A 10,176-nucleotide genomic window follows, 5' to 3' on the forward strand; every position below is an offset into this window, starting at 1 on the left:
CTTTCTGTTAAAATAACACTATGACTCAATGGCATATTACCAAAGATTATTGCCATTGAAGGCTGTGCCTAACTGTACACTCAAGTATAGCTTAATGATGTCCCAGTACAATACTACGTGGTGATATGCCTTAGTTATGGTTATTTTATTCCTAATTAGCACATTAATTTAGGCTTTTATATTTCACATGCATTTGTATTCCTTTTAAAAGTTATTTTCCCCTTTATTCAAAGTAAATGAGGCATTACATGTTTGCATTGTATTTACCAAGCTCATACCATGTGCATTTCACATTCGTTATGTATTGAGTACCTAGGAAATTGCTTGGCATATTTTTTGAAATAGCTTTATTGAGATATAATTCATATAACATACCATTCACCCATTTAAAGTGTACAATTCAATGACTTTAGTATATTCACAGAGTTGTGCAACCATCACCATGATCAATTTTAGAATGTTTTCATCACCCCCAGAAAGAAGCCTTGCAGCCCTTAGCTTTTACCTTCCCCAAGCCCCACTCCCCCTCCTCCTTCCAGCCCCAGGCAACCACTGATCTACTTTCTGTCTCTTTGGATTTACCTATTCTGAACCTTTCATAGAAATGGAATCACGCAATATGTGGTCTTTCGTGACTGGCTTGTTTCACTTAGGATAGTGTTTTCAGGGTTCATCCATATAGTAGCATGTACCCTTAATTCCCTTTTGTTGCCAAATAATATTTCATCATAGATATTTACCGTATTTTATTTATCCATTTATCGGGTGATGGACATTTGGATTATTTCCACTTTTTGACTATTATGAATAATGCTGCTATGAACATTTATGTATACGTTTTTGTGTGGACTTATGTTTTCATTTCTCTTGGGTGTATACCTGAGAGTAAAATCCCAGGATTGTTTGAGAATTCTGTGTTTAGCCTTTTGAGTTAGACTGTTTTCCAAAGTGGCCGCATCATTTTACATTCCCACTGGCAGTGTATGAGGGTACCAATTTCGCCACATCTTCACCAAGACTTTTTATCATCTTTTTGATTACAGCCATTCTAGCGGATGTGTAGTGGTATATGACTCATTTTGATTTGAATTTCGCTGATAATTAATGATGTTCTTACACTTATTGGTGATTTTTATGTCTTCAGGGAAGTGTCTATTTAGACTCTTACTTTAAGTGCTCATTACATTTTTCAAATAATTAATTAGAAAATTTAATCACCACAGTAACCATGGTAAGCAGATTTTATTGTCTCTATTTTTTAGATAATGATTAGAAGGTGGAATGTTTACCTGAGGCCACACTGATGGTCAGTTTCTTATTTAGGTCTTTGGACCCCAACTCTCAAATATTTTGGCCAAGATGCTTCAGGTGATGGTCCCATCACCTGATATTTATAAAGAACCCAGCCATGGTGAGGAAATGCCTTTGATAATGACTGCTTTTTTTTTTTTTTGAGATAGAGTCTCACTGTCACTTAGGCTGGAGTGCAGTGGCATGATTACAGCTCCCTGTGGCCTTGCCCTTCCAGACTCAAGCGATCCTCCTGCCTTGGCCCTCGGAGTAGCTGGGACTATAGGTGCACATCACCACGACTGGCTAATTTTTTAGTTTTTGTAGAGACAGGGGTATTCCTATGTTGCCCAGGCTGGTCTCTAACTTCTGGTCTCAAGTGATCCTTCCACCTAAGTCTCCCAAAGTGCTAGGATTATAGGCATGGGCCACTGCACTCAGCTGATAATGGCTACTTTTATATCTTGCTAACTGAGTCCTACAAAAGCCTATAAATCAGAATACTTGTCCTTGAATCTGTATAGCACATTTCATTCTTGTAGAGTTAATGTGTTATATGTCTTTTATTCGGGTAGTTTTTCACATTGTAGGTGACTTATTTAGCCAGTTTCAGAGATGAGACTCAAAAAGAACAACTGAGGCCATGCACAGTGGTTCACACCTGGAATCCCAGCACTTTGGGAGGCGGAGGTGGAAGGATCACTTGAGACCAGGAGTTAGAGACCAGCCTGGGCAACATAGCAAGATTCCATCTCTACAGAAAATTTAAATTTAAATTTAAAAATCAGCCAGGCATGGTGGTGTGCATCTGTGGTCCCAGCTTCTTAGGAATCTGAGGTGGATGGATCATGTGAGCCCAGGAATTCATTCGAGGCTGCACTGAGCCATTGTCGCGCCACTGCACTCCAGCCTGGGTGGCAGAGCAAGACCCTGTCCCTTAGAAATAAATAAATAAATAAAAGATATATTTGGCTGGATGTGGCGGCTCATGCTTGTAATCCCAGCACTTTGGGAGGGCTGAGCCCAGGAGTTAGAGGCCAGCCTGGGCAACATAACGAGACCCCATCTCTACAAAATATAAAAAAAATACAAAACAAAAATTTAGCTGTGTGGGGTGGCACAGACTTGTAGTCCCAGCTACTCTGGAGGCTGAGGTTGGAGGATCACCTGAGCCTGGGAGGTCGAGGGTGTGGTGAGCCGTGATCGCACCATTGCACTCCAGCCTGGGTGACAGAGTGAGACCTTGTCTTTAAAAATAAATAAACAAATAAAGACATATATTTTTTATGATCAAAGAGGAAGAAAATTGACATTCCTATCAGTCCTTGCTTTAAAACAGCATAAATTATGAATTTCCAGCACTATAAAGGAAAAGAGAGCACTCTTTAAGAGTTAAGAGGCATCCTTGTAAATCTAATGCCCTCCAACACTGCTCAGCCCTTTCAATTTAGCTCACCCTTTCACCCTTCTGCATAGCTCTCAGGTTTAGTTTCTCTGTGAAGCATAGCTCTAAAGTTCCAGAAGGGTGACGGATTTTTCCTTGAGCTGTAGAGTTTGCTGCAAGCAACCCTCAATCAGTCAGCAACAGCCCTGCTCGTTTGCCCCAGAAAGGGCACCACAACGTGGGGAAAAACATTGCATGTTTTCTTCCACACTGCTTGCCAACAGAGGCTTCACAGTACAGATGTGAAGCAGCCTTGGACATCTGCCAACACAAATGAATGCAAAGGCTCATCATTGGCCCACTTTGCACTACTGCCCCATGTGTTGAACTGAATCCAGGTCCAATTTTACTTCCACTAGCCTTCCACTAAATATTAAATGACTGAGATAGAATTTTATTATATGGGCCGATGTGCTCCTCTTTTGCAGTGAACTGGCTGTGAAGCAATGTTCTTTTCATAGACCTGAGGTGTGTTATTAGAACTTTTTTGTTTCTCCCAAATGCATTAAAAATGTTTTAGTCAAAATGAAACTCAGTTTTATTCTGGGCCAAGCAGCAGGCAAGCAGTTTAACATCAGCACACATATGACAGTTTGGGTGGTGGTGGCTTTCTGTGAGGAGATGTTAATGCATGAAGTGCCCTGCTCTAAGGGACTGTGTTAGATGATATTTAAGTATTGATTCAGTCAGAATGCTGGAATCCAGAGCCCTAGAATCATAGAAGTCACAAGTCTTAGAACTGGACAGTATCTTAGAGACTACCTCATGTAGCCTCTCTTCCAATGAAAAGTTGTCTCCACTATGACCCTAGGAGATGACCACCCAGAACCTGCCGAAATACTTCTGGTGATGGGGAACCCTCTTCTTGCAGAGAGGTCTGTTTCACTGCTAAAAACTTCTGGTACTTACAAGTTTCTTCCCTTTGTTGAGCCACACAGAGCATTCTCAGACTTCCTTTTCTTTTCTTTTTTTTTTTTTTTTTGAGTCAGGGTCTCACTCCGTCGCACAGGCTGGAATGCAGTGGCACAATCTTGGCTCACTGCAGTCTTCGCCTCCCAGGTTCAAGTGATTCTCCCACCTCAGCCTTCTGAGTAGCTGGGACTACAGGCATAGGTCAGCATGCCTGGCTAATTTTTGTATTTTTAGTGGAAACAGGGTTTCACCATGCTGGCCAGGCTGGTCTCAAACTCCTGGCCTCAAGTGATCCTCCTGCCTTGGCCTCCCAAAGTGCTGGGATTACAGGTGTGAGCCATCGCGCCTGGCCTATATATGTATTTTAAACCTCAATAGGTTCTAGAAAATAATTCAATACCCCTTCCTAAATAAGCTATTTTGAGTGATTCTTAATTTCTGATATGAAATTCCTTCTGCCTCTCACTTTTACAACAGTGAAACTGTATTTAAAATATCTTGTCCAAAGTAGCAATTTTTGTTACATTACTGTGTTTGCATTCTTCTTAATTTTGCCTGTGTTATTGAAAGTTTTGGGGTTACTCTTGGGGGAAGGGCCTTTTGAATCAGACTCCAGTGTTCACAGGGACTTTTTTTTTTTTTTTTATAAGGAGTCTCATTCTGTCACCCAGGCTGGAGTGCAGTGGCATGATCTTGGCTCATGGCAACCTCCGCCTCCCGGGCTCAAGTGATTCTCCTGACTCAGCCTCCTGACTTAGCCACCACACCCAGTTAATTTTTTTTTTGTATTTTTAGTAGAGACGGGGGTTTCACCATGTTGGCCAGGCTGGTCTCGGACTCTTGACCTCAAATGATCCACCAGCCTCAGCCTCCCAAAGTGCTGGGATTATAGGCGTGGGCCACCATGCCCAGTCCACAGGGATTTTTGAGATGGCATGCCCAGCAGTTCTGGTTTGCCATGCAGTCACCTGTCTAGTTTAAGATGTGTCCTGGCGAAAATGTCTTGGTTTTTCTGATAAATTATATGATCTCTCTTCTTAAAGCTCAATAGCCTCATCTTAGAGAGGCAACAGTTAAGGTCTAGGGGAATTAAATGACTTTCACAAGGTCTCCCACAGCAAGTTGGTGACTGAGCAGGGACTGGAATTTATGACTCCTGCCTGCAATAATGGAAGTGGTTCTCCTGCCTTCTCCATCAGCGTTGGGTTTCTGGGGGACAGCTTGTGAGTTCCTATGAACCAGATTGCGTGAGCATATTATAAAATCAGTCCTAGCCATGATTCCAATGAGACAAGCTAACAGCATGGGCATTGGTGCTCCTTAACCCTGAAAGAACAATGTTAGATGATGCCTCTGTTCTTCTCTTCTCCCTTGTAGTCCCCCCCAAGTCGATTTCTTTCACATGAAAGAAACTTTTGTTTTGGCTGAGTGTGGTGGCTCATGCTTGTAATCCCAGCACTTTGGGAGGCCAAGGCGGGTGGGTCACCTGAGGTCAGGAGTTTGAGACCGGCCTGGCCAACATGGTGAAACCTTGTCTCTACTAAAACCACAAAAATTAGCTGGGCATGGTGGTGCACACCTGTAATGCCAGCTACTTGGGAGGCTGAGACAGGAGAATCTCTTGAACCCAGGAGGCAGAGGTTGCAGTGAGCCGAGATCGTGCCATTGCACTCCAACCTAGGCAACAAGATCAAAACTCTGTCTCAAAAAAAATAAAATAATAAAATAAAGAAACTTTTGTTTTGTTTAAGACAGGGCGCAGAGTCTCAGTATATTGCCCGGGCTGGAGTACAGTGGCCATAGCTCATTGCAGCCTCAAACTCCTGGGTTCAAGTGATCCTTCTGCCTCAGCCTTCTGAGTATCTGAGACTACAGACACACACCACTATGTCTGGTTAATTTTATTATTATTATTATTATTGTTATTTTGTAGAGAGAGGGTCTCCCTATGTTGCCAGGGTTGGTCTCAAACTCCTGGCCTCAAGCAATCCTCCCACCCTGGCCTCCTGAAGTGCTGGGATTATAGGTATGAGCCATCATGCCCAGCAAAAACAATGTTTTATTTTTTATTTTTTGAGACAGGGTCTCGCTGTGTTGCCCAGGCTGGAGTGCAGTGGTACAATCTCAGCTCACTGCAACCTCTACCTCCTGGGCTCAAGCTATCCTCCAGCCTTAGCCTCCTGAGTAGCTGGGACTATAGGCTTGCACCATCACACTCTGCCAATTTTTTTTTTTTTTTTTTTTTCATTTTAGAGACATGGTCTGACTATATTGCTCAGGCTGGTTTGAAACTCCTTGGCTGAAGCCATCCTCTCACATTGGCCTCCCAAAGTGTTGGGATTTTAGGTGATTTTATTTTACAGACTTTTAACCACTTTGCAATCTCTATTTGAATAGCTTCCAAGTTCTGCATTACTCACATAACTCATGTCCCAGTGTACTTTTTCTAAAAATGTGCCTGAGTATTTTCTTATGCAAAAGTTAGAAAGGAAAACTGGCTAATGATACTAAGCAGAAGAGATGAATGACAATGGCTGGAATACAAGGTATGAATGACTAAACAATGGGAACTGAACCAAAAGAAAGGTTAGGCTCTGAGACTCAGTGTTCATGGTTCACTGTGGGAGGTCCCTGGTGTGAAGGGAAAATGTCCTGGTGTCAGGGAAAGGGCAGAAGGTCTCATTTCATTAAACAAATTTTTGTCTTCAGAGTAAAACCCTAAAAAGAAATCACTTATTTTTGCTGATAGCTTCTTCCTCCTTGCCCTGACTTGGATTAATAAGCAGTTTGATCTTTGCTATTTGCACACGTACATACACACACACAGCCCAATGACTGTTGGCAATTCTTGCAACTAACAGGAAAAGCAGGAAACCTCCTTCAACACATCCTTACTTTGTATTTAGCTAGCAATTTGAAGCTGCTTTCCAAGGCTGCAGGAGGATACAGTACCGGAGTGTAAACCAGAGAGTGCTTTCTCTGTTCCCAAGAATGTGTCTATACCTAGGACTGAAGGTGTCCTACAACGTCACAAGCATGGAGACTAAAAGGAAAGAGTGTTGTGTGAGTTTCACAGGCCTCTTTAAATTTTCAAATCCATTCCAATACAAGACTTGTATATATTTAGGGAACTTGGCTATTTACATGATCACTGAAGATTCTAAGATGTTCGGAGACTGGGCATGGTGACTCACGCCTGTCACCAAGGCATTTTGGGAGGCCAAAATGGAAGGATCACTTATGCCTAGGAGTTCGAGACCAGCCTGGGCAACAAAGCAAGACCCCGTCTCTATAAAAAATAATAAAAAAAAATAGCACATGCCTGTAGTCCCAGCTACTCGGGAGATTGAGGTGGCAGGATCCCTTCAGCCAAGGGGTTTGAAGCTGCAGTGAGCTATGATCACACCACTATACTCCAGCCTGAGTGATAGTGAGATCTTATCTTAAAAAAAAAAAGACAAAAAGACAAATCTTAATGCTTTGTTGGGCATACAGTAAGTGCCTAGTAAGTATGTATTGAGTAAGTAGATACTAAATAACAAATGCTTAATAATAAGAGTGAGGGATGAATCCTCCTTATTTGAAAAAAAATTTTTAGGCCGGGTGCGGTGGCTCACACCTGTAATCCCAGCACTTTGGGAGGCTGAGGCAGGCAGATCACCTGAGGTCAGGAGTTCGAGGTTAGCCTGGCCAACATGGCAAAACCCTGTCTCTATTAAAAATTAAAAAAATTAGCCAGGCGTGATGGTGCGCACCTATAGTCCCAGCTACTTGGGAGGCTGAGGCAGGAGAATTGCTTGAACCTGGGAGGCAGAGGTTGCAGTGAGCTGAGATCCTGCCACTGCACTCCAGCCTGGGAGACAGAGCGAGACTCTGTTTAAAAAAAAAAAAATTTTTTTTAAGTGACAGGATCTCGCTCTGTCACCCAGGCTGGAATGCCGTGGTGTGATCATAGCACACTGCAGTCTCGACCTTCTGGGCTTAAGCAATCCTCCAACCTCAGCCTCCCGAGTAGCTGTTACTATAGGTGTGCACCACCACACCCAGCTAGTTTTAAATTTTTCTTGTAGAGATGGGGTCTAACTATGTTTCCCAGGCTGGTCTCCAACTCCTGGGCTCAAACAATCCTCACACTCCAGCCTCCCAAAGTGCTGGGATTACAAGCATGAGCCACTGCACTCGGCCGCCAACAAGGAAAGCTTTTAGGCTTGCATTGAAATATTAGCACCTCCCTAATGATGGTGAGCGGCACACATGCTGTTCCCTGTACCTCCAGGCTGCCCCAGCGTTGCGAGCTGCAGGACTGCCCTAGCTCTGTGCCTTGTCAGGGGGAATCACCGTAATATTACCCTACACTATTATAAGATGTTATACCTAATGCCTCAGAAGCCAGACAGGATGTTCAGTCAACTTCCCAACAAAATCTTCAAGAGTTAGAGGACTGTCTTCAAGCCTTACTGCTAATATCACTTTTCTTGCTGTTCTGGACGGAAATGAAGATGAAAACTGTCAGAAAGTAACTGTAGGCTACGACTAAAGCTGCTGACTGATAGAGGATAAAGGAGGAATGCAAATATACTACTGCATCGGCTTTTATTTAATCCTAATAGGAGATGTAGGGAAGGTCTGTGTTTCTATGCCTTGGATTGGTGTTCAGTTGGTGTGTTTTTCTGAAGATTAAAAGTGAGTTTGCATGCAGAGGAGGCATACAATGCCACCTAAAAGTCTCCCAGAAAAAGCTTCATAAAGGGATATTTTGTCATATCAGGAAAATAGGAACCTTATTCCCATACCTTGAGTTACAAAGGAAAAAGTTACTTTATTCATTGCATTCTCACTTTTATTGCTCACCAGCCACAAATATTTCTTTGAGAACCTACTATGTGCCGGGTGCTTTTCTGGGTAATACAAAGATTTCATCAAGGTAGAGGGCAGAGTCTCAGGCCTGAAATTCACAGTATAGTTGAAGATAAATGACAAGAACCTGAAAGATAAAAAATAGTCTGAAGCCGGTTGTGGTGCCTCATGCCTGTAATCCCAGCACTTTGGGAGGCTGAGGTGGGTGGATCACTTGAGCTCAGGAGTTCAAGACCAGCCTGGGGCAACATGGTAAAACCTCGTCTCTACAAAAAATACAAAAAAATTAGCTGGGCATCGTGGCACACGCCTGTAGTTCCAGCTACTCAGGAGGCTGAAGTGGGAGGATCGTTTGAGCCTGGGAGGCGGAGGGTGCAGTGAGCCATGATTGCGCCACTGCACTCCAACCTGGGTGACAGAGTGAAACCCTGTCTCAAAAAAACAAAAAAACAGAGCCCAGACCCAGTGATTCACACCTGTAATCCCAGCACTTTGGGAGGCCGAGGCCGGTGGACCACTTGAGGTCAGGAGTTTGAGACCAGCCTGGCCAACACAGTGAAACCCCATCTCTACTAAAAATACACAAAATTAGCTGGGCATGGTGGCACACGCCTGTAATCCCAGCTACTCAGGAGGCTGAGGCAGGAGAATCACTTGAACCCAGGAGGTGGAGGTTGCAGTGAGCCAAGATTGTGCCACTGCACTCCAGCCTGGGCGACATAGCGAGACTTCGTCTCAAAAAAAAACAAATCAAACCAAAAACAAACCAACAAACAAACCAGTCTAAATGTGCATATGTTACGCAATAAATGACAATATGGGTCAATAATATTATCACAAAGCTTCACATAGAAACCTCTCCTCCTCCCTTAGGATATTTTCTTTCTGGGGGAGTGCAGCAAAGGTAGGAGCTTAATTGCATAGAGTAATTTTGATGTTTGCACAGAAACGCATAATGATATTATTGATCCTGAATGCAAACTCCCAGCAGAAACAGTTGTGAAACCTGCTGGGAGTTTGCACCTGGCAGCCTGGTTTCCCCATTCATCAAGGAGAAAGGGAAAGAACCCCAAAGCACCTACAACTCCCAGGATGTGGCAGCGACCCAGAGTGCTTACCAAATGGAATGAATGGTTCTAGAAGATCAAGAAAGTTTGAGTGACAGTAGATAGCAGCATCAAATGGGAAAGAGATTGCTCCTCTTGTCTCCAGTCATCAAAGTGCTTCACAAATCAATATTAGATGCTGCATTAAAAAAATTATACCATCATGGGAGATTGTCTGTGAATTGGCATGAAGAACAAAAAATTAGTTTACTTTAAGAATCCTGGCCGGGCGCAGTGGCTCACACCTGTAATCCCAGCACTTTGGGAGGCCAAGGCGGGCGGATCATGAGGTCAGGAGACCAAGACTATCCTGGCTAACAGTGAAACCCTGTCTCTACTAAAAATACAAAAAATTAGCCGGATGTGGTGGCTACTGTAGTCCCCGCTACTCGGGAGACTGAGGCAGGAGAATGGCATGAAGCTGGGAGGCAGAGCTTGCAGTGAGCCGAGATCGCGCCACTGCACTCCAGCCTGGGCAACAGAGTGAGACTCCGTCTCAAAAAAAAAAAAAAAAAAGAATCCTATTCAGCCAAGTGAAGTGGCTCATTCCTGTAATCTCAGCATTTT

This window comes from Hylobates moloch, unplaced genomic scaffold, assembly GCF_009828535.3.
Source record: "Hylobates moloch isolate HMO894 unplaced genomic scaffold, HMol_V3 SCAFFOLD_1, whole genome shotgun sequence".
Classification (NCBI taxonomy): Eukaryota; Metazoa; Chordata; class Mammalia; order Primates; family Hylobatidae; genus Hylobates; species Hylobates moloch.